Source organism: Vulpes vulpes, unplaced genomic scaffold, assembly GCF_048418805.1.
Source record: "Vulpes vulpes isolate BD-2025 unplaced genomic scaffold, VulVul3 Bu000000627, whole genome shotgun sequence".
NCBI lineage: Eukaryota > Metazoa > Chordata > Mammalia > Carnivora > Canidae > Vulpes > Vulpes vulpes.
This window is the reverse complement of record NW_027325667.1, coordinates 2100146-2122392: the sequence shown is the minus strand read 5'-3', so window position 1 is coordinate 2122392 and position 22247 is coordinate 2100146. Positions and strand designations below refer to the sequence as shown.

General features: G+C 40.7%; 2 pseudogenes; both read left to right on the top strand.

The window, feature by feature from the left end:
* Positions 1 to 15879: 15879 nt before the first annotated feature.
* Positions 15880 to 18855, top strand: LOC140596371 (abnormal spindle-like microcephaly-associated protein homolog pseudogene; annotated as a pseudogene).
* Positions 18856 to 18896: 41 nt separating this feature from the next.
* LOC140596377 (abnormal spindle-like microcephaly-associated protein homolog pseudogene) lies at positions 18897 to 20020 on the top strand (annotated as a pseudogene).
* Positions 20021 to 22247: the final 2227 nt, after the last annotated feature.

The following is a 22247-nucleotide window of genomic DNA, read 5'->3' as shown; positions in this document are numbered from 1 at the left end:
GTTTCTACTACTGCCACCTGTCACCCTCCCATCCAACCTGGAGTGAAAGCATTTGCTCACCTTCCTGCAGTGCTTTTGCTTCCTGTGTTTTTCACAGGAGTGACGCTGAGGGCTGCGTTGTATGCCTATTGACTGAACTTTCAACTGTGGTGCTAAGGACATTTATGGAGTGACTTCCCATTGACAGGAGCAGTATTTATGTATAACTCATTTCCATTTGAGTCTGGATGGATCCCGAGGGACCTGGTGACAAGAGCATCTGTCTAAAAATATTTTTAATTTAAAAAATTTTATCAATATTTATAAATAGGTTTTACGAAATTCCAAAGATAGGTTTTCTAGAATTCTCTGTCTCTATATAATTGTGACATTATACATACCTTGTAAGACTATTAAAACTGACAGTGAAACGTATTTACCATCTGAGCACCCCCCTTTCCCCTGTGTAGGGGGGCATCATAACTTCTTCCTTGAAGTAACATAGCTGCTTTCCCTTCTTTATCTGTTCTGAACCCTCCACCAAGCTAACCTGACACATTTTATACTTCTCTGATGCAGCAGGTATAAATACCTTTCCTGCACTTCTCTATCAACAAAATCAGTGTTTTAAAAATTCATCATTTGAAGAATTATTTAAACCATTTAGTCCTACGTGCTGTACTTAGAGATAATAATTATAACTTCCAATTAATTATCTAAAGCAGGCAGACAGTCAAACAATACAAACAAAAAAACTCACTAATGCCTTTCTGTCAATGTGTCAAATAGAAGGACTCTGCATTTAGCTTGTTCTGCTGAGTATCCAGGTTGGAACAAGAATGCTTGATGGCTCAGTAATTTTCTTTTTGATGATACCAAAATTTATTTAAATTGCTAGTACTATTTTTATTATTTTGCTATTGATGTTATTGTGAAAAATGCCTAAGAGTACAAAACTGGCTTTATTCCATTTTGTTTAACTTTACGCTCATGTGTATCCATACTCATAAAGATAACTGTGATGAGGATGCTGGTGAGAGAGTGTAGCTACATAATCTTTGGAATTTAGTGTTTAGAAGTGCCTCACATGGTGTATTACACTTTTTTTTTTAATTAACTTTTATTGGTGTTCAATTTACCAACATACAGAAAAACACCCAGGGCTCATCCCGTCAAGTGTCCACCTCAGTGCCCGTCACCTATTCCCCTCCAACACCCGCCCTCCTCCCCTTCCACCACCCCTAGTTCGTTTCCCCGAGTTAGGAGTCTTTATGTTCTGTCTCCCTTCCTGATATTTCCCAACATTTCTTTTCCCTTCCTTTATATTCCATTTCACTATAATTCATATTCCCCAAATGAATGAGAACATACACTGTTTGTCCTTCTCCGATTGACTTATTTCACTCAGCATAATACCCTCCAGTTCCATCCACGTTGAAGCAAATGGTGGGTATTTGTCGTTTCTAATTGCTGAGTAATATTCCATTGTATACATAAACCACATCTTCTTTATGCATTCATCTTTCGATGGACACCGAGGTTCCTTCCACAGTTTGGCTATTGTGGCCATTGCTGATAGAAACATCGGGGTGGGGATCCCTGGGTGGCGCAGCGGTTTAGCGCCTGCCTTTGGCCCAGGGTGCGATCCCAGAGACCCGGGATCGAATCCCACGTCGGGCTCCCTGCATGGAGCCTGCTTCTCCCTCTGCCTGTGTCTCTGCCTCTCTCTCTCTCTCTCTCTCTCTCTCTCTCGCTCTCTGTATGACTATCATAAATAAATAAATTGAAAAAAAATTAAAAAATAAATAAATAAATAAATAAATAAATAAATAAATAAATAAAATAAAAAAAAAAAAAGAAACATCGGGGTGCAGGTGTCCCGACGTTTCATTGCATCTGAATCTTTGGGGTAAATCCCCAACAGTGCAATTGCTGGGTCGTAGGGCAGGTCTATTTTTAACTCTTTGAGGAACCTCCACACAGTTTTCCAGAGTGGCTGCACCAGTTCACATTCCCACCAACAGTGTAAGAGGGTTCCCTTTTCTCCGCATCCTCTCCAACATTTGTGGTTTCCCGTCTTGTTAATTTTCCCCATTCTCACTGGTGTGAGGTGGTATCTCATTGTGGTTTTGATTTGAATTTCCCTGATGGCAAGTGATGCAGAGCATTTTCTCATGTGCTTGTTGGCCATGTCCATGTCTTCCTCTGTGAGATTTCTCTTCATGTCTTTTGCCCATTTCATGATTGGATTGTTTGTTTCTTTGGTGTTGAGTTTAATAAGTTCTTTATAGATTTTGGAAACTAGCCCTTTATCTGATATGTCATTTGCAAATATCTTCTCCCATTCTGTAGGTCGTCTTTTAGTTTTGTTGACTGTATCCTTTGCTGTGCAAAAGCTTCTTATCTTGATGAAGTCCCAATAGTTCATTTTTGCTTTTGTTTCTTTTGCCTTTGTGGATGTATCTTGCAAGAAGTTACTGTGGCCAAGTTCAAAAAGGGTGTTGCCTGTATTCTCCTCTAGGATTTTGATGGAATCTTGTCTCACATTTAGATCTCTCATCCATTTTGAGTTGATCTTTGTGTATGGTGCAAGAGAGTGGTCCAGTTTCATTCTTCTGCATGTGGATGTCCAATTTTCCCAGCACCATTTATTGAAGAGACTGTCTTTCTTCCAATGGATAGTCTTTCCTCCTTTATCGAATATTAGATAACCGTACATTTCAGGGTCCACTTCTGGGTTCTCTATTCTGTTCCATTGATCTATGTGTCTGTTTTTGTGCCAGTACCACACTGTCTTGATGACCACAGCTTTGTAGTACAACCTGAAATCTGGCATTGTGATGCCCCCAGCTATGGTTTTCTTTTTTAAAATTCCCCTGGCTATTCGGGGTCTTTTCTGATTCCACACAAATCTTAAAATAATTTGTTCTAACTCTCTGAAGAAAGTCCATGGTATTTTGATAGGGATTGCATTAAACGTGTATATTGCCCTGGGTAACATTGACATTTTTACAATATTAATTCTGCCAATCCATGAGCATGGAATATTTTTCCATCTCTTTGTGTCTTCCTCAATTTCTTTCAGAAGTGTTCTATAGTTTTTAGGGTATATATCCTTCACCTCTTTGGTTAGGTTTATTCCTAGGTATCTTATGCTTTTGGGTGCAATTGTAAATGGGATTGACTCCTTAATTTCTCTTTCTTCAGTCTCATTGTTAGTGTATAGAAATGCCATTGATTTCTGGGCATTGATTTTGTATCCTGCCACACTACCAAATTGCTGTATGAGTTCTAGCAATCTTGGGGTAGAGGCTTTTGGGTTTTCTATGTAGAGTATCATGTCATCAGCGAAGAGGGAGACTTTGACTTCTTCTTTGCCAATTTGAATGCCTTTAATGTTTTTTTGTTGTCTGATTGCTGAGGCGAGGACTTCCAGAACTATGTTGAACAGCAGTGGTGAGAGTGGACATCCCTGTCTTGTTCCTGATCTTAGGGTAAAGGCTCCCAGTGCTTCCCCATTGAGAATATTTGCTGTGGGCTTTTCGTAAATGGCTTTTAAGATGTCGAGGAAAGTTCCCTCTATCCCAACACTCTGAAGGGTTTTGATCAGGAATGGATGCTGTATTTTGTCAAATGCTTTCTCTGCATCTAATGAGAGGATCATATGGTTCTTGGTTTTTCTCTTGCTGATATGATGAATCACATTGATGGTTTAACGAGTGTTGAACCAGCCTTGTGTCCCAGGGATAAATCCTACTTGGTCATGGTGAATAATTTTCTTAATGTGTTGTTGGATCCTATTGGCTAGTATCTTGTTGAGAATTTTTGCATCCATGTTCATCAGGGATATTGGTCTGTAATTCTCCTTTTTGGTGGGGTCTTTGTCTGGTTTCAGAATTAAGGTGATGCTGGCCTCATAGAACGAATTTGGAAGTACTCCATCTCTTTCTATCTTTCCAAACAGCTTTAGTAGAATAGGTATGATTTCTTCTTTAAACGTTTGATACAATTCCCCGGGGAAGCCATCTGGCCCTGGAATCTTGTGTCTTGGGAGGTTTTTGATGACTGCTTCAATTTCCTCCCTGATTATTGGCCTGTTCAGGTTTTCTATTTCTTCCTGCTCCAGTTTTGGTAGTTTGTGGCTTTCCAGGAATGCGTCCATTGCTTCTAGATTTCCTAATTTATTGGCGTACAGCTGTTCATAATATGTTTTTAAAATCGTTTGTATTTCCTTGGTGTTGGTAGTGATGTCCCCTTTCTCATTCATGATTTTATTAATTTGAGTCTTCTCTCTCTTCTTTTTAATAAGGTTGGCTAATGGTTTATCTATCTTATTAATTCTTTCAAAGAACCAACTCCTGGTTCTGTTGATCTGTTCCACAGTTCTTTTGGTCTCGATATCATTGAGTTGTGCTCGAATTTTAATTAACTGTCTTCTTCTGCTGGGGGTGGGGTCTATTTGTTGCTTTTTCTCTAGTTCCTTTATGTGTAAGGTGAGCTTTTGAATTTGAGATCTTTCCAGTTTTTGAATGGATGCTTGTATTGCGATGTATTTCCCCCTCAGGACTGCTTTTGCTGCATCCCAAAGATTTTGAACGGTTGTATCTTCATTCTCATTAGTTTCCATGAATCTTTTTAATTCTTCCTTAATTTCCTGGTTGACCTTTTCATCTTTTAGCAGGATGGTCCTTAACCTCCACGTGTTTGTGGTCCTTCCATACTTCTTGTTGTGATTAAGTTCTAATTTCAAGGCATTATGGTCTGAGAATATACAGGGGACTATCCCGATCTTTTGGTATTGGTTCAGACCCGATTTGTGACCCAGGATGTGGTCTATTCTGGAGAAAGTTCCACATGCACTTGAGAAGAATGTGTATTCAGTTGAGTTTGGATGTAAAGTTCTGTAGATATCTGTGAAATCCATCTCGTCCAGTGTATCATTTAAAGCTCTCGTTTCTTTGGAGATGTTGTGCTTAGAAGACCTATCCAGGGTAGAAAGAGCTAGATTGAAGTCACCAAGTATAAGTGTATTATTATCAAGGTATTTCTTGAGTTTGGTTATTAATTGGTTTAAATATTTGGCAGCTCCCACATTTGGGGCATATATATTGAGGATTGTTAAGTCCTCTTGTTGGATAGATCTTTTGAGTATGAGATAGTGTCCCTCTTCATCTCTCACTATAGTCTTTGGGGTAAATTTTAATTTATCTGATATAAGGATGGCAACCCCTGCTTTCTTTTGAGGAACATTTGAATGGTAAATGGTTCTCCAACCTTTTATTTTCAGGTTGTAGGTGTCCTTCTGTCTAAAATGAGTCTCTTGTAGACAGCAAATAGATGGGTCCTGCTTTTTTATCCAGTCTGAAACCCTGCGCCTTTTGATGGGGTCATTAAGCCCGTTCACGTTCAGAGTTACTATTGATAGATATGAGTTTAGTGTCATCATATCTATTCAGTCCTTGTTTTTGTGGATTGTTCCACTCAACTTCTTCTTAAAGGGGGATTTTAAGAGTCCCCCTTAAAATTTCTTGCAGAGCTGGTTTGGAGGTTACATATTCTTTCAGTTCCTGCCTGTCTTGGAAGCTCCTTATTTCTCCTTCCATTTTGAATGAAAGCCTTGCTGGGTAAAGTATTCTTGGTTGCATGTTCTTTTCATTTAGGACCCTGAATATATCCTGCCAGCCCTTTCTGGCCTGCCAGGTCTCTGTGGAGAGGTCTGCTGTTACCCTAATATTCCTCCCCATAAAAGTCAGGGACTTTTTTTCTCTTGCTGCTTTAAGGATCTTCTCCTTATCTTTGGAATTTGCAAGCTTCACTATTAAATGTCGATGTTTTGAACAGTTTTTGTTGATTTTAGCGGGGGACCTCTCTATTTCCTGGATCTGAATGCCTGTTTCCCTTCCCAGATTAGGAAAGTTTTCAGCTAGGATTTGTTCAAATACATATTCTGGCCCTCTGGCCCTTTCGGCGCCCTCAGGAACCCCAATTAAACGTAGGTTTTTCTTCCTCAGGCTGTCATTCATTTCCCTTAATCTATCCTCATGATCTTTTAATTGCTTGTCTCTTTTTTCCTCAGTTTCCCTCTTTGCCATCAACTTGTCTTCTATGTCACTCACTCGTTCTTCCACCTCGTTAAGCCTCGTCGTTAGGACTTCTAGCTTGGATTGCATCTCATTTAATTGATTTTTAATTTCTGCCTGATTGGATCTAAATTCTGCAGTCATGAAGTCTCTTGAGTCCTTTATGGTTTTTTCTAGAGCCACCAGTAGCTGTAAAATAGTGCTTCTGAATTGGCTTTCTGACATTGAATTGTAATCCATATTTTGTAACTCTGTGGGAGAGTGGGCTGTTTCTGATTCTTTTTTTTGAGGTGAGGTTTTCATTCTAGTCATTTTGCTGAGCGCAGAGTGGCCAAAAACAAGTTGTATTGGGGAAAGGAGAAAAAGAGAGAGAAGGAAAGAAAAGAGAAAAAGAAAAAAGAGAAAGAAGAAAAAAAAGGGGAAAAAGAGAAGAAAAAGAAAGAAAAAAGGAGAAAAAAGAAAAAAAAAGGGGGTGGGGGAAGCAATCAGAAATCAAGAAGAAAGAGAGAAAAAAAAAGCACAAAACAAAACAAAAACAAAAGCACTGAGGTGGACACTTGACGGGATGAGCACTGGGTGTTTTTCTGTATGTTGGTAAATTGAACACCAATAAAAATTAATTAAAAAAAAACAAAACAAAAACAAAAACAAAAACAAAAACAAAAAACCAAAAAAAACACCGGGGAGTATCTTCCGATTCTGTATACTTTAAGTCCCTTGACTTCCCCTGGAACTGGTCGGTCTCCTTGGTCTTCTGGGGGAGGGGCCTGCTGTGCCGATTCTCAGGTGTTAGCACTTGGGGGAGCTGCTCCGCCCCTGCCTGCTGCAGGGCTCGGTGGGGGTTGTTCGCCCCGTCAGGCCCCAGGAGGAAGCCACAGTGGCGGGGGCAGCTCTGGGACCCTGGAGTCAGCTCCCGCAGTAGCTCCGGGGCTCTCCGTCTGCAGGGCCTGCGGGCTCCCGGGCGGGGCCGCTGATCTGCTCAGTTCCAGGCAGGAGCGTCCTCGCTGTCCTGGGCCCTCCCGGCCTCTGCCTGTCCCGGGGGAGGCCGGATCCTGGGCTGTGTCCCGGCGCCCTGGGCTCCGGGGCCTGCGCTGTTGGATTTGCGCTCCCGCCCCGCAGCCCCCTCCGCGGAGCCGCATTCGAGCCCCTCCGAGCTGCTCCCGGAGCCCCGCAGCCCCCTCCGCGGAGCCGCCGCCAGAGCCCCTCCGAGCTGCTCCGGGTCCCGCCGAGCGCTGCAGCCCTTAGGGAGCTCGGCGCACTCTCCGGGGCGCGGTTCCTCTGTTACTGTCCCCGGGAGCCCGAGGGCATCCCCGCCTTTCTGGGGATCCTGCTCCAATTCCCCGGGAGGCCTTTCCCCCGGGAAGGTTGGTGCAGCTCCTGCTCCTCCGGGACGGGGCTCTCCTGTCCTGGGGACACTCGCCCCGGCCTCAGCCCGGCTCCTGTGGCTCCTCCCCCTTGGAGGCCTTTTGTGTCTTTATTTCTTTTTCCCGTCTTCCTCCTTGATAGAAGCGCGAACTCTTCTCACTGCAGTGTTCCAGCTGGTCTCTCTTTAAATCTCAGGCCGAATTCGTAGATTTTCAGGATGATTGGATGGTTTTCTAGGTAATTTGTTGAGGACAGGTGACTTGGAGACCCTGCTCTGCCGCCATCTTGCCCCTCCCCTACACTTTTCATATAAGCATTTCCCTGGATGTCATTCCTAATTTCTACCAAAGATTTGATTTTTGACGTACCGTCATATAGTACGGCACTGAAGTGGTACCAAGTAGCCTTAGAAACCTTTTTATACTTTATCATGAATTATGCCTTCATCCAGATTTATCACTGGTACGAAAATGCTCTTCTACCTTACAAAATATTTATCATGTCAATATATAACCTTAATTTGGTTAATGAAGATGAATCGTATGACAGCAAAAAAAAAAAAAAAAAAGTTCAGTGGTTTTACAATGGCTGATATTTACACTTTCATTCTTATTCTCCTCAGATATGGAAGTATCCTCGTGATTAATAATTTGGGTAGGCTACTTGTGTTTCCATAACCATGGCTGAAATGCTTTAGAAATAAGCTAAAAAATAAATAATGAGATACTTTCTTTGAAAATATTTGAGAACAAAGTTAAGTCAATAGAATTCCTGACTGGCTATAGTAATCTTCCTAATGTAACTCAGCCTGAACTAAGAAATTCAGTAGTTGGGGAAAATTGCATGCTTCATTAGTGGTTTTCCTTAATTTGATCTTTTCATCTTCCTTTTGGAGGACACTAAGCACCAGAGTTTGAAATCTTCACCATGTGTGGCTCTTTGATCCTTCACTTATTAGTCAGTGTTTTACTTCTGAACATAATTCCCATTAATTTAGTTAAATATATATTTGAATTGTTGATATAAGTATTAAAATTATGCTAAGGATATGGATTCAAGGAAATTAAAATTAAATATAATTATCAGTAGTTAGAATAATTGAATTATTTTAACAGTAATATTGTATGTATCATTATTTGTTGTTTTATAACAAAAATGTAAAACTTAGAAGCTTATAGCAGTATACACACATCATCTTCTAGTTTCTATGGGTAAGAAATTGGGCATGGCTCAGTTGGGCCCTCTGTTTCATAGTCTTTCACAAGGCCTGAATCATGATCTGTGGTCTCATGTGAAGGGTTGAGTGGGGAAGAATACAGCACATCCATTCTCACTCAGTAGGTCTTCACAGCACGGAGTTCCTTGCCAGTATCAGACTGAGGTTTTCATATCCTCATTGGCTTTTGGCCAGTGACTTCCCTTAGTTTCTTGCCATGTTGGCCTCTTCAGTATGGCAGCTTGCTTCATCACTGTGTGCAAGCAAAGAAACAATAGATAGTCTACCAGCAATACAAGTTCACAATCTTTAGCCTACTCATGGAAATGACATCCTATCCGTGTCACCAGGTTTTTAAAAAATTAATTAATGAGAGGGAGAGCATGAGCAGGGGAAAGGGCAGAGGGAGAGGGAGAAGCAGATTCCCTGTTGAGCAGGGCTTAATCCCAGGACCTTGGATCATGACCCAAGCTGAAGGCAGATGCTTAACTGCTGAGCCACTCAGGCACCTCATGTTGCTGGTTGTTACTTAAGAGGGAAGTTATTCATAGGGAAAGAATGAATAATACTAGGGTGTGGAGCCCATCATAGAGGCCACATGCTGGTTGAAATTAATCATTTGTTACACAAACCAGGTATTGTATGAATCTTTTGTTAGACTATACTTTTTTATCCTAAAATAAGTTGCTTTGAAGAATTTGAAAATCATACACTATTTATCTTTTTTTTTATCACATCACCAGAATTTATTCTCAGCCAAATTTCTTTTTATTTCAAATTGTATCATAATTTATGACCTCCTCCCCAAACATGGTGTTAGAAATACAGACCTAGACTGTTATTAAGAACTTAATGGAAGAGGTATCACATAGAGGTCAAGGTATGATTTTATTCATAATCTCTTTCTACCAATTGCTACACATCTCTGAGACTCATTCCTTCTCTTTCAAATGGAGACTGCAGTGCCATCCTATTTGCTAGTTTTGGAGGTTTACATAAAATGATAAATTTAAAGCATTTAATATAGTACTGGTATGCATTAGGTACTACATGAGTGGGCTTTATCAGTAATATGTATATCATTACTTAAAGAATGAGAAATCCTTCCTACTGAGGAAAAACTATTACTTCACTCTTAGTAAACTTGAGTTGTTGTTTTCTTATTGGGGGTTACTTGGCTTGTTTAAAGTTGTATTTAAGTGAAAATAGAATTTAACTGACTCTTTGCTACTGAATTGGGATCTATAAAGGAGCCATGATTTATAGAAAAGCTTCCATAGATCAATCACTGTGATTAAATTAAGATTGTTAAATGTCCACATTATCCAAAGTGATGTACAGTTTCAGTGCAGTCTCTATAAAAATCCCAGTAGCATTTTTGCAAACACAAGGAAAAAATCTTGAAATTTGCGTAGGACCACAAAAGATTCTGAACAGCCAAAGCAATCTTGAGAAAGAAGACAAAAGAAGGAGGTATCACATTGCCTGATTTCAATCTTTATTACAAAACTATAGTAATCAGAACAGTATGGGACTGTCATGGAAACAAATAGAGCAATGGAACAAAATAGCCCAGAAATAAACTGACACTTAGAAAGACAACTGTCTCTGACGAAAAGTGTCAGGAATACACAATGGGCAAAGGATAGTCTCTTCAATAACAGGTGATGGGAAAACTGAATCTCTGTATGAAAAAGAATGAAATTTAACCTTGTCTTATACCCTATAAAAAGATCAATTCAAATGGATTAAAGACTTGAATTTAAAACCTGAAAATGGGGATCCCTGGGTGGCTCAATGGTTTGGTGCTTGCCTTCGGCCCATGGCATGATCCTGGAGTCCTGGGATCGAGTCCAGTGTCGGGCTCCCTGCATGGAGTCTGCTCCTCCTCTGCCTGTGTCTCTGCCTCTCTCTCTCTCTCTCTGTCTCTCTCTGTGTCTCTCATGAATAAATAAATCAAACCTTTTTTTAAAAAAAAAACCTGTAAAACTCCTAGGAGAAAACATAGGGAAGAAGTTTTTTTTTTTTTTAAGATTTTATTTATTTATTCATGAGAGACACACAGAGAGAAACAGAGACATAGGCATAGGGAGAAGCAGGCTCCATGCAGGGAGCCCGATGTGGGACTCGATCCTGGGACTCTGGAATCATGCCCTGAGCCAAAGGCAGGCGCTCAGCCGCTGAGCCACCCAGGTGTCCCAGGAAAGAAGCTTTTTGATGTTGATTTGGCAATAACTTTTTGCATGTGACACCAAAAACACATGCAACAAAAGTAAAAATAAACATGTGGGACAGTGTCACTATCTAAAAGGTTTCTGCCCAACAAAGGAAACCATTAACGAATGAATTTTAGGCCTTTAGTTTATATGTTACATGTTTTTTAAGAAATCAATAGAAAATAATTAGAGGCAGTATTTTGACAACTAGCCAAAATTATATTACCCAGAAAAAAATTCATAGGAATTAAAGGTACAAGTAGAAATTTTTATTTTTGTAATATGTGGGGGAATAAACATTGTTAGAGACTATCACAGACATTAGTATTTTGCTCAATAAATGGTGGTTAACCGTAAATCCTTCTGAAAGCTTAATTTACCATGGAGGATAATTTCTGTTACTGTGATAGTCCTGAGGCTGTCAGTTATTGCCAAATAGCTTGTGAATGAACTGAACCTGGCATTTAGTGCAAGTTCAGAGAGTGAACATCTTTTAAAACCCACTTCATACAATGCCTGAAGTTTTGAGCATTAACTTGACTTGTTTGATAGAAATACAACTGTCTTAGTGAATGCCCCATTCACAGAACACTTTAAATCAGAAGAGTACATTGATTTACAGGCCATATAGAAAAAAATACAAATAGGAGCAGTTCTGTAAATTGAGAAAGTAAATTCCATATGTAGAGTAGAAGGCCAAGAGAATTTTATTTGAATATCTGAAACCCTTTATGAGCACATCTTATTTGGGATTGGTGTCCTTATATTAATTTACCACAGTGTTTGTAAGTACAGGCTGTGCTGTCAATTTTGAGAGAGAAGTGAATGTCATATAGATAATATTTTGCAAATACAAAAGTTATTTAATTTCTTTAATTGTTTTTATTTGGGGGGGGAGGAAGGGCCTAGGGAGAGGGAGAGAGAGGATCTTAATTAAGCACACAGTGCTCAATCTTCCGACCTGTGAGATTACAACCTCAGTTGAAATAAGAAGTCAGACGCTTAACTGACTGAGCCCACCAGGCTCCCCAATGCATTTTAATTTCTACCTGTAGACTTGTTCCATTCCACTATTTTCCCTCTGGTTGGGCCATAAGATTTATAGTTCCAGGGAAGGAGATACTAGATATCACCCGGCATGGAGAGTCAGTTTTGATTCTCGAGTTGGCTTTCTTGACCTTCTAGCATGACAGAGCCATGAATGCCATGGCATGCATAGATATAAAAGGATTTTCCATGTTTTTAATCCCCTGTGACATATTAATAACCAGGACAGACAGATTAGACTATAGAGTCTCATATCTGTGTCTAGATCAGATGAGAAGGTGGGAGCTCACAATCCTGCCTCAGTGGGTGTAGGAAAGAGGTGAGGCAAAAATAGGGGGAGTGAGCAGCCAGACATGTGGCCCTTTATCTCCTCTTCCTACCGTAAGTTCTGAAGGAGGACACATATTAGAAAAATGAAGGAGAAAGCCAGAGGCTGAGGCCTACTGAGGCTTCTTGATTTAGCAATAAGAGAAGCACTGCATGCTACCCAGAACAGTCTTGTCAAAGTAAATTGTGAGGCTTTTTTCAGAGTGCAGCCTTATTTCTAGCTCTCCCATGCCACTGTGAGATCCCCAGAGCAGGGCGCAAGTCCGAAACTGCCACCACAGAGCCCAGGAGTCTGTTGACACTCTTCCTAGACAGTTTGCTGAAGACGATGCCAAGGCCAGGCAAAAAGGGCTGGACAATCCAGGAGGCAGCAGAGATTGTTTTGTTCTGGATCCGGACCTCAAGAGGATTAAAGACACCTGTTGACTCACTTGAGTCTGCAGGGAAGCTGATTTGACCCTTCCTATGAAGACTGAGAAGACACTGTGAGGTGTCCCCAGGCTCCAGCTTCTGGAGCAAGCCCTGACAGGATGCCGAGGGAGAGCCCCAGCAGTCCTGCAGCCCTCCAGCTGCGGAACAGTCCAGAACAGGGACTGCCAGAGCATTCCAAGAGTCCATGTCCCTGTCATTGCACTCGGCTCACATACCAATCGGGCAGCACCTTGAGGAGGAGGAGGGGAAGGCCAGACCCTGAAAATTCTGAGCATTGATTCATAGGCATACAGGTAAAGACTGCATTCAGCTGTTTAAATTATTTAATCTGGCTAGAGTTACCTCATTACCATAAAATTTAATTTTCCACCAACTGATGGCTCCAGCTTGCATAAATAAAGCTAGTTGTGGAGAAATAGGATATATATATATTCAGACTGGATAAAAAAGCAGGACCCATCTATTTGCTATCTACAAGAGACTCATTTTAGACAGAAGGACACCTACAACCTGAAAATAAAAGGTTGGAGAACCATTTACCATTCAAATGGTCCTCAAAAGAAAGCAGGGGTAGCCATCCTTATATCAGATAAATTAAAATTTACCCCGAAGACTATAGTGAGAGATGAAGAGGGACACTATCTCATACTCAAAGGATCTATCCAACAAGAGGACTTAACAATCCTCAATATATACGCCCCGAATGTGGGAGCTGCCAAATATTTAAACCAATTAATAACCAAACTCAAGAAATACTTTGATAATAATACGCTTATACTTGGTGACTTCAATCTAGCTCTTTCTACCCTCGATAGGTCTTCTAAGCACAACATCTCCAAAGAAACGAGAGCTTTAAATGATACACTGGACCAGATGGATTTCACAGATATCTATAGAACTTTACATCCAAACTCAACTGAATACATATTCTTCTCAAGTGCATGTGGAACTTTCTCCAGAATAGACCACATCCTGGGTCACAAATCGGGTCTGAACCGATACCAAAAGATCGGGATAGTCCCCTGTATATTCTCAGACCATAATGCCTTGAAATTAGAACTTAATCACAACAATAAGTTTGGAAGGACCACAAACACGTGGAGGTTAAGGACCATCCTGCTAAAAGATGAAAAGGTCAGCCAGGAAATTAAGGAAGAATTAAAAAGATTCATGGAAAATAATGAGAATGAAGATACAACCATTCAAAATCTTTGGGATGCAGCAAAAGCAGTACTGAGGGGGAAACACATCGCAATAGAAGCATCCATTCAAAAACTGGAAAGAACTCAAATTCAAAAGCTCACCTTACACATAAAGGAACTAGAGAAAAAGCAACAAATAGACCCCACCCCCAGCAGAAGAAGACAGTTAATTAAAATTCGAGCAGAACTAAATGAAATCGAGACGAAAAGAACTGTGGAACAGATCAACAGAACCGGGAGTTGGTTCCTTTAAAGAATTAATAAGATAGATAAACCATTAGCCAACCTTATTAAAAAGAAGAGAGAGAAGACTCAAATTACTAAAATCATGAATGAGAACAGAGAGATCACTACCAACACCAAGGAAATACAAACGATTTTAAAAACATATTATGAACAGCTCTACGCCAATAAATTAGGAAATCTAGAAGAAATGGACTCATTCCTGGAAAGCCACAAACTACCAAAACTGGAGCAGGAAGAAATAGGAAACCTGAAAAGGCCAATAACCAGAGAGGAAATTGAAGCAGTCATCAAAAACCTCCCAAGACACAAGAGTCCAGGGCCAGATGGCTTCCCAGGGCAATTCTATCAAACGTTTAAAGAAGAAATCATACCTATTCTACTAAAGCTGTTTGGAAAGATAGAAAGAGATGGAGTACTTCCAAATTCATTCTATGAGGCCAGCATCACCTTAATTCCGAAACCAGACAAAGACCCCACCAAAAAGGAGAATTACAGACCAATATCCCTGATGAACATGGATGCAAAAATTCTCAACAAGATACTAGCCAATAGGATCCAACAACACATTAAGAAAATTATTCACCATGACCAAGTAGGATTTATCCCCGGGACACAAGGCTGGTTCAACACTCATAAAACCATCAATGTGATTCATCATATCAGCAAGAGAAAAACCAAGAACCATATGATACTCTCATTAGATGCAGAGAAAGCATTTGACAAAATACAGCATCCATTCCTGAACAAAACCCTTCAGAATGTCGGGACAGAGGGAACTTTCCTCGACACCTTAAAAGCCATCTACGAAAAGCCCACAGCAAATATCATTCTCAATGGGGAAGCACTTGGAGCCTTTCCCCTAAGATCAGAAACAGGACAGGGATGTCCACTCTCACCACTGCTATTCAACAGAGTACTGGAAGTCCTCGCCTCAGCAATCAGACAACAAAAAGACATTAAAGGCATTCAAATTGGCAAAGAAGAAGTCAAATTCTCCCTCTTCACTGATGACATGATACTCTATATAGAAAACCCAAAAGCCTCCACCCCAAGATTGCTAGAACTCATACAGTAATTTGGTACCGTGGCAGGATACAAAATCAATGCCCAGAAATCAGGGATCCCTGGGTGGCGCAGCGGTTTGGCGCCTGCCTTTGGCCCGGGGCATGATCCTGGAGACCCGGGATCGAATCCCACGTCGGGCTCCCGGTGCATGGAGCCTGCTTCTCCCTCTGCCTGTGTCTCTGCTTCTCTCTCTCACTGTGTGCCTATCATAAATAAATAAAATTAAAAAAAATTAAAAAAAAAAGAAATCAATGGCATTTCTATACACTAACAATGAGACTGAAGAAAGAGAAATTAAGGAGTCAATCCCATTTACAATTGCACCCAAAAGCATAAGATACCTAGGAATAAACCTAACCAAAGAGGTAAAGGATCTGTACACTAAAAACTATAGAACACTTCTGAAAGAAATTGAGGAAGACACAAAGAGATGGAAAAATATTCCATGCTCATGGATTGGCAGAATTAATATTGTAAAAATGTCAATGTTACCCAGGGCAATTTACACGTTTAATGCAATCCCTATCAAAATACCATGGACTTTCTTCAGAGAGTTAGAACAAATTATTTTAAGATTTGTGTGGAATCAGAAAAGACCCCGAATAGCCAGGGGAATTTTAAAAAAGAAAACCATAGCTGGGGGCATCACAATGCCAGATTTCAGGTTGTACTACAAAGCTGTGGTCATCAAGACAGTGTGGTACTGGCACAAAAACAGACACATAGATCAATGGAACAGAATAGAGAACCCAGAAGTGGACCCTGAAATATATGGTCATCTAATATTCGATAAAGGAGGAAAGACTATCCCCTGGAAGAAAGACAGTCTCTTCAATAAATGGTGGTGGGAAAATTGGACATCCACATGCAGAAGAATGAAACTGGACCACTCTCTTTCACCATACACAAAGATAAACTCAAAATGGATGAGAGATCTAAATGTGAGACTAGAGTCCATCAAAATCATAGAAGAGAACACAGGCAGCACACTTTTTGAACTTGGCCACAGTAACTTCTTGCAAGATACATCCACAAAGGCAAAGAGAACATTTGAAAAACATGCATTCCTCTGCGACCCTTATTCAAAGCACGTTTAGATCTTTAGTGGTGAAGAAAAGGTTCATTTCCCTCAAAAGAGCTACTGTTTTTTTTCAGAGAAAATCCCGGGCCACCATTTGTGCCAGGCATCACTTGCACCAATTCTTGAAATTAAAAAAAGCGGTCATTACAATCCAGTCATCTTACCCAAGGCTGGTGGCAAAGAAGAAGCTGCAATAGATGCACAGGGCTGCGGTTCTCATCCAGGCCACTTACAGAATGCACAGAACATATGTTACATTTCAGACCTGGAAACATGCCTCCATTTTAATTCAGCAACATTACAGAACATACAGGGCTGCAAAATTGCAAAGAGAAAATTCTGTTCGACAGAGACGTTCTGCTTTGATCATTCAGGCTGCATATAAGGGAATGAAAGCAAGACAGCTTTTAAGGGAAAAACACAGAGCTGCTATCATAATACAAAGCACATACAGAATGTATAGGCAGTATCTTTTTTACCAAGAGATCCAGTGGGCTACAAAAGTAATACAAGAAAAATATAGAGCAAATAAAAAGAAAGCTCTTCTACACAGTGCACTGAGGAATGCAGCAGCAGCCTGTACTGAAGCAGATTTCCGGGACATGATCCTAAGGAAACCGATTCAGGAACAGCATCAGGCTGCCACTATTATTCAGAAGCATTTTAAAGCCTCCAAAGTAAGGAAGCATTATCTCCACTTGAGAGCAAATGTAATTTTTGTCCAAAGACGATACAGGCACTAACTGCAGTGCGCACCCAGGCAGTCGTGTGTACACAGTCTTCATATAGAAGTTGTAAGGTGCAAGAGGACATGCAGCATAGGCACCCGGCTGCCACACGAATTCAGTCATTCTACCGAATGCACAGAGCCAAACTCGATTATCAAGCAAAGAAAACCGCCGTTGCTATAATACAGAATTATTTTAGGTCCTATATCCGAGTAAAAGTGGAAAGGGAAAATTTTTTGGCAGTTCAGAAGTCTGTGCGAATTATTCAGGCTGCTTTTAGGGGCATGAAGGTTAGAGAGAGACTGAAAACCCTCTCGGAGGTAAACCTGGTAGCCAGTGCTAAGCAGTCTGCCTTCTGCTCTTGCAGAACTGAAGCTCAGTGTGCAGCTGTTCACGGCTCAGCACTTAGGACTCAGAAGTGGCGTGGAGCTTCCCTGGTCACTTGTTCACAAGAGGCCGAGTACCCCCAGAGAGAGGCTCTGGTAGGGACTCAAAGAGCTTTCTGCGAGATGGTCACAGGGAAATTGGAAACACAGAAGTGTGCTGCCCTGCGCATTCAGTACTTCCTTCAGATGGCCGTGTGTCGGAGAAGGTTTGTCCAGCAGAAAAGAGCTGCGGTGACCCTCCAGCAGTACTTCAGGACGTGGCAAACAAGAAGGCAGTTTTTATTGTACAGGAAGGCAGCAGTCGTCTTACAAAATCACCACCGAGCCTTTTTGTCTACAAAACATCAAAGACAAGTATATTTACAAATTAGGAGCAGCATTATCATGATTCAAGCTAGAACGAGAGGATTTATACAGAAACGGAGGTTTCAGAAAATTAAAGATAGCACCATAAAAATCCAGGCTGTGTGGAGGAGCTATAAAGCCAGGAAATATTTACATCAAGTGAAAGCTGCCTGCAAGATTCAAGCCTGGTATAGGTATTGGAAAGCACGTAAAGACTATCTAGCTGTATTAAAAGCTGTTAAAATCATTCAAGGTTGCTTCTACACCAAACTGGAGAGAACACGGTTTCTGAATGTGAGAGCATCAACAATTATCATTCAGAGAAAATGGAGAGCTATACTTTCTGGAAGAATAGCTCGTGAACACTTCTTAATGATGAAAAGATATCAAACTGCTTGTTTGATCCAAGCGAATTTTAGAAGATACAAAGCAAGGCAGGTCTTTCTCCGGCAGAAGTCTGCTGCTTTGACCATACAGAGATATATACGAGCCAGGAAGGCTGGAAAATGTCAAAGGATAAAATAAGTAGAATTTAAAAAATCTACAGTTGTTCTACAAGCACTAGTGCATGGTTGGTTAGTAAGAAAAAGAATTTTAGAACAAAGAACCAAAATCAGACTTCTTCACTTCACAGCACCTGCATATTATCACCTGTCTGCTCTTAAAATTCAAAGAGCATATAAACATCACATGTCTATGAAGAATACTAACAAGCAGGTTAATGCAGTCATCTGTATCCAGAGGTGGTTTCGAACAAGATTACAGCAAAAGAGGTTTGCTCAGAAATACCCTAGCATCCTCACAAGTCAGCATGAAGTTCCAGAATGTATGAGCCAGCAGAATAGAGCTGCATCAGTAATACAGAAAGCAGTACGCCGTTTCCTCCTCCGTAAAAAACAGGAAAAATTTAATAATGCAATCAGTAGAATTCAGGCATTATGGAGAGGATACTCTTGGAGGAAGAAAAATGATTGTACAAAAATTAAAGCTATACGACTAAGTCTTCAACTTGTTAACAGGGAGATTCGAGAAGAAAACAAACTTTACAAAAGAACTGCGCTTGCACTTCATTATCTTTTGACCTAGAAGCACCTTTCTGCTATTCTTGAGGCCTTAAAGCACCTAGAGGTAGTTACTAGATTTGTGAAGAAATCACAAATCCCCTACAAGCTATTCAAATTCGCTTGGATCAAACAAGCAGCTTGATGTCTTTTCATCATTAAGAAGTGTTCACGAGCTATTCTTCCAGAAAGTATAGCTCTCCATTTTCTCTGAATGATAATTGTTGATGCTCTCACATTCAACAAAGAACTAGATGTTCTTTGTTGCGAGAACATGGCCCAGAGTGGAGCAGTTTCTAAAATATTTGTTTTGATCCGAAGTTGTAATCGTAGCATTCCTTGTATGGAAGTCATCAGATATGCTGTACAAGTCGTGCTTAATGTCGCTAAGTATGAGAAAACTACTGCAGCAGTTTCTGATGCAGAAAACTGCATAGATACACTGCTGGACCTTTTGCAAATGTACCAAGAAAAACCTGGTGACAAAGTTGCAGACAAGTGTGGAAGCATTTTTACAAAAACCTACTGTTTGTTAGCTGTTTTATTGAAGACAACGAATAGGGCCTCTAGTGTTCCAAGTAAGTCCAAAGTTGTTGACTGTATTTATAGTCTCTACAAGCTTACAGCTCATAAACATAAAATGAATACTGAAAGAACACTTTATAAACAAAAGATGAATTCTTCTATAAGTACTCCCTTTATTCCAGAAACACCTGTAAGAACCAGAATAGTTTCAAGACTTAAACCAGATTGGGTTTTGAGAAGAGATAACATGGAAGAAATCACAAATCCCCTACAAGCTATTCAAATGGTGATGGACACACTTGGCATTCCTTACTAGTAAATAACATTTTCAGTAGGTACCGTAAAAAATACTAAAGCTAATCATGAATGTGTAAAGTGTTTTTGGCTCTCCTTGGTACAGTTTCTAAAATCTGACTCTGTATTAAAATTAAAATATATATATGTAACAATAAAAAAATGCAAAAAAAGCAAAAATGAACTATTGGGACTTCATCAAGATAAGAAGCTTTTGCACAGCAAAAGATACAGTCAACAAAACTAAAAGACAACCTACAGAATGGGAGAAGATATTTGCAAATGACGTATCAGATAAAGGGCTAGTTTCCAAAATCTATAAAGAACTTATTAAACTCAACACCAAAGAAACAAACAACCCAATCATGAAATGGGCAAAAGACATGAAGAGAAATCTCACAGAGGAAGACATGGACATGGCCAACAAGCACATGAGAAAATGCTCTGCATCACTTGCCATCAGGGAAATACAAATCAAAACCACAATGAGATACCACCTCACACCAGTGAGAATGGGGAAAATTAACAAGGCAGGAAACAACAAATGTTGGAGAGGATGCGGAGAAAAGGGAACCCTCTTACACTGTTGGTGGGAATGTGAACTGGTGCAGCCACTCTGGAAAACTGTGTGGAGGTTCCTCAAAGAGTTAAAAATAGACCTGCCCTACGACCCAGCAATTGCACTGTTGGGGATTTACCCCAAAGATTCAGATGCAATGAAACGCCAGGACACCTGCACCCCGATGTTTCTATCAGCAATGGCCACAATAGCCAAACTGTGGAAGGAGCCTCGGTGTCCATCGAAAGATGATGGATAAAGAAGATGTGGTCTATGTATACAATGGAATATTACTCAGCCATTAGAAATGACAAATACCCACCATTTGCTTCAACGTGGATGGAACTGGAGGGTATTACGCTGAGTGAAATAAGTCAATCGGAGAAGGACAAGCAGTGTATGTTCTCATTCATTTGGGGAATATAAATAATAGTGAAAGGGAATATAAAGGAAGGGAGAAGAAATGTTGGGAAATATCAGGAAGGGAGACAGAACATAAAGACTCCTAACTCGGGGAAACGAACTAGGGGTGGTGGAAGGGGGGAGGAGGGCGGGTGTTGGAGCGGAATGGGTGACGGGCACTGAGGTGGACACTTGACGGGATGAGCACTGGGTGTTTTTCTGTATGTTGGTAAATTGAACACCAATAAAAATTAATTAAAAAAAATTAAAAAAGAAAAAAAAGAAAAAAAAAGAAAAAAAAAGAAAAACTAGCATCGCACGTTGCAAAGACGACAAAGATGAACAGTAAAATTCACTCAAATAATGTCGTTCTAGGTTAAAAAAAAATTGAAAAAGCCAGGAAAAACACCATAGCCTGTGCAGAGACCTCAGGAGAAAAGTTTCATGTTTTAGAATATTTCCTGGTAGTACCTACTCAGAGCATGAGACTCCTCAATATTTACTAGTACTGTTTCCCCAATATATATTTTTTAAGATTTTATTTATTCATTCATGAGAGAGACACACAGAAGCAGGGACATAGAAGAGACATAGGAGGCAGGCTCCTCACTGGGAGCCCGATGTGGGACTCGATCCTGAGACTCCAGGATCATGCCCTGAGCCGAAGGCAGACACTCAACTGCTGAGCCACCCAGGCATCCCAATATATATATATTTTTTAAAACAAAGAGCCCCATATATTCTTGGATCAGGCCCTAAAAGTTACATAGATCAGAAGATTCCACTTGAATTGTTCTTAATTCTTTGACTTGTAGTTGTTAACATATTTCATACAACTTGCACAATGCGAGTCATTTTAAATTTTTCATTTGAAGTTTAAATACAAATGTAGACATGATGAAAGTCTGAAATTTAGCCCCACACATCACGGATTCTCTACTGTCAACCCTGCACCATGGATCCCTGCTTTGAATTGCTCTACCTTTACTGGCTCTTCTCATTTCTAGCCCTTGCCTAGGATGAAGCCACCATAATTCCACCAGGAGATATTTCAACAGTGTCCTAATGGTCTCTCTGCTTCATCCTGCCCTGTTCACTCCAAACCTGGCTTGTGGAATGACATCTTAAAATGTCACTCTGATCAGGTCTCCTGCTCCTCCCCAGGGCCTGTGGGGAGTGGGAACCCATCATGGCCAACAGCCTGAGCTGATCTGGCCCGGACACCTCTTCCCTCTGCTTCCATCCCAGGTGATTTGGCCAACCCCTTTTCATACCTCACTTACCAGGAGCCCCTGCCTCCCTGAAATTGGCAGAAAGAACCAGATTCAGTCAGGCCCTCAGGTCTTTGCACACATGCCTGCCGCTACATGGTGCCCCCCCACCCCACTCCTTTGCCTGATCAGCTTTTATCTATTCTTCTAGATTCAAATCAGATCAGACCTTGCCTCCTCCAGGAAGCCTCTCCTCCTCGATTTTTCAACTGGCCAAGAAAAATAACCCATGCACCCCCAATAACATTCAGGACACCCCCAGCTAAGCCTTTAACCCATTATACTGAAATGGCAGCTTTACGTATCTGTTGCTCTCTCTAGATATTGAGCTCCTGGAGAGAAGAGACTTCTGTCCTACGGATTACTGGAATCTGAGCTAATAGGTCTTAGTAGATGACTGTCAGTTGGATTCCTTTCTTG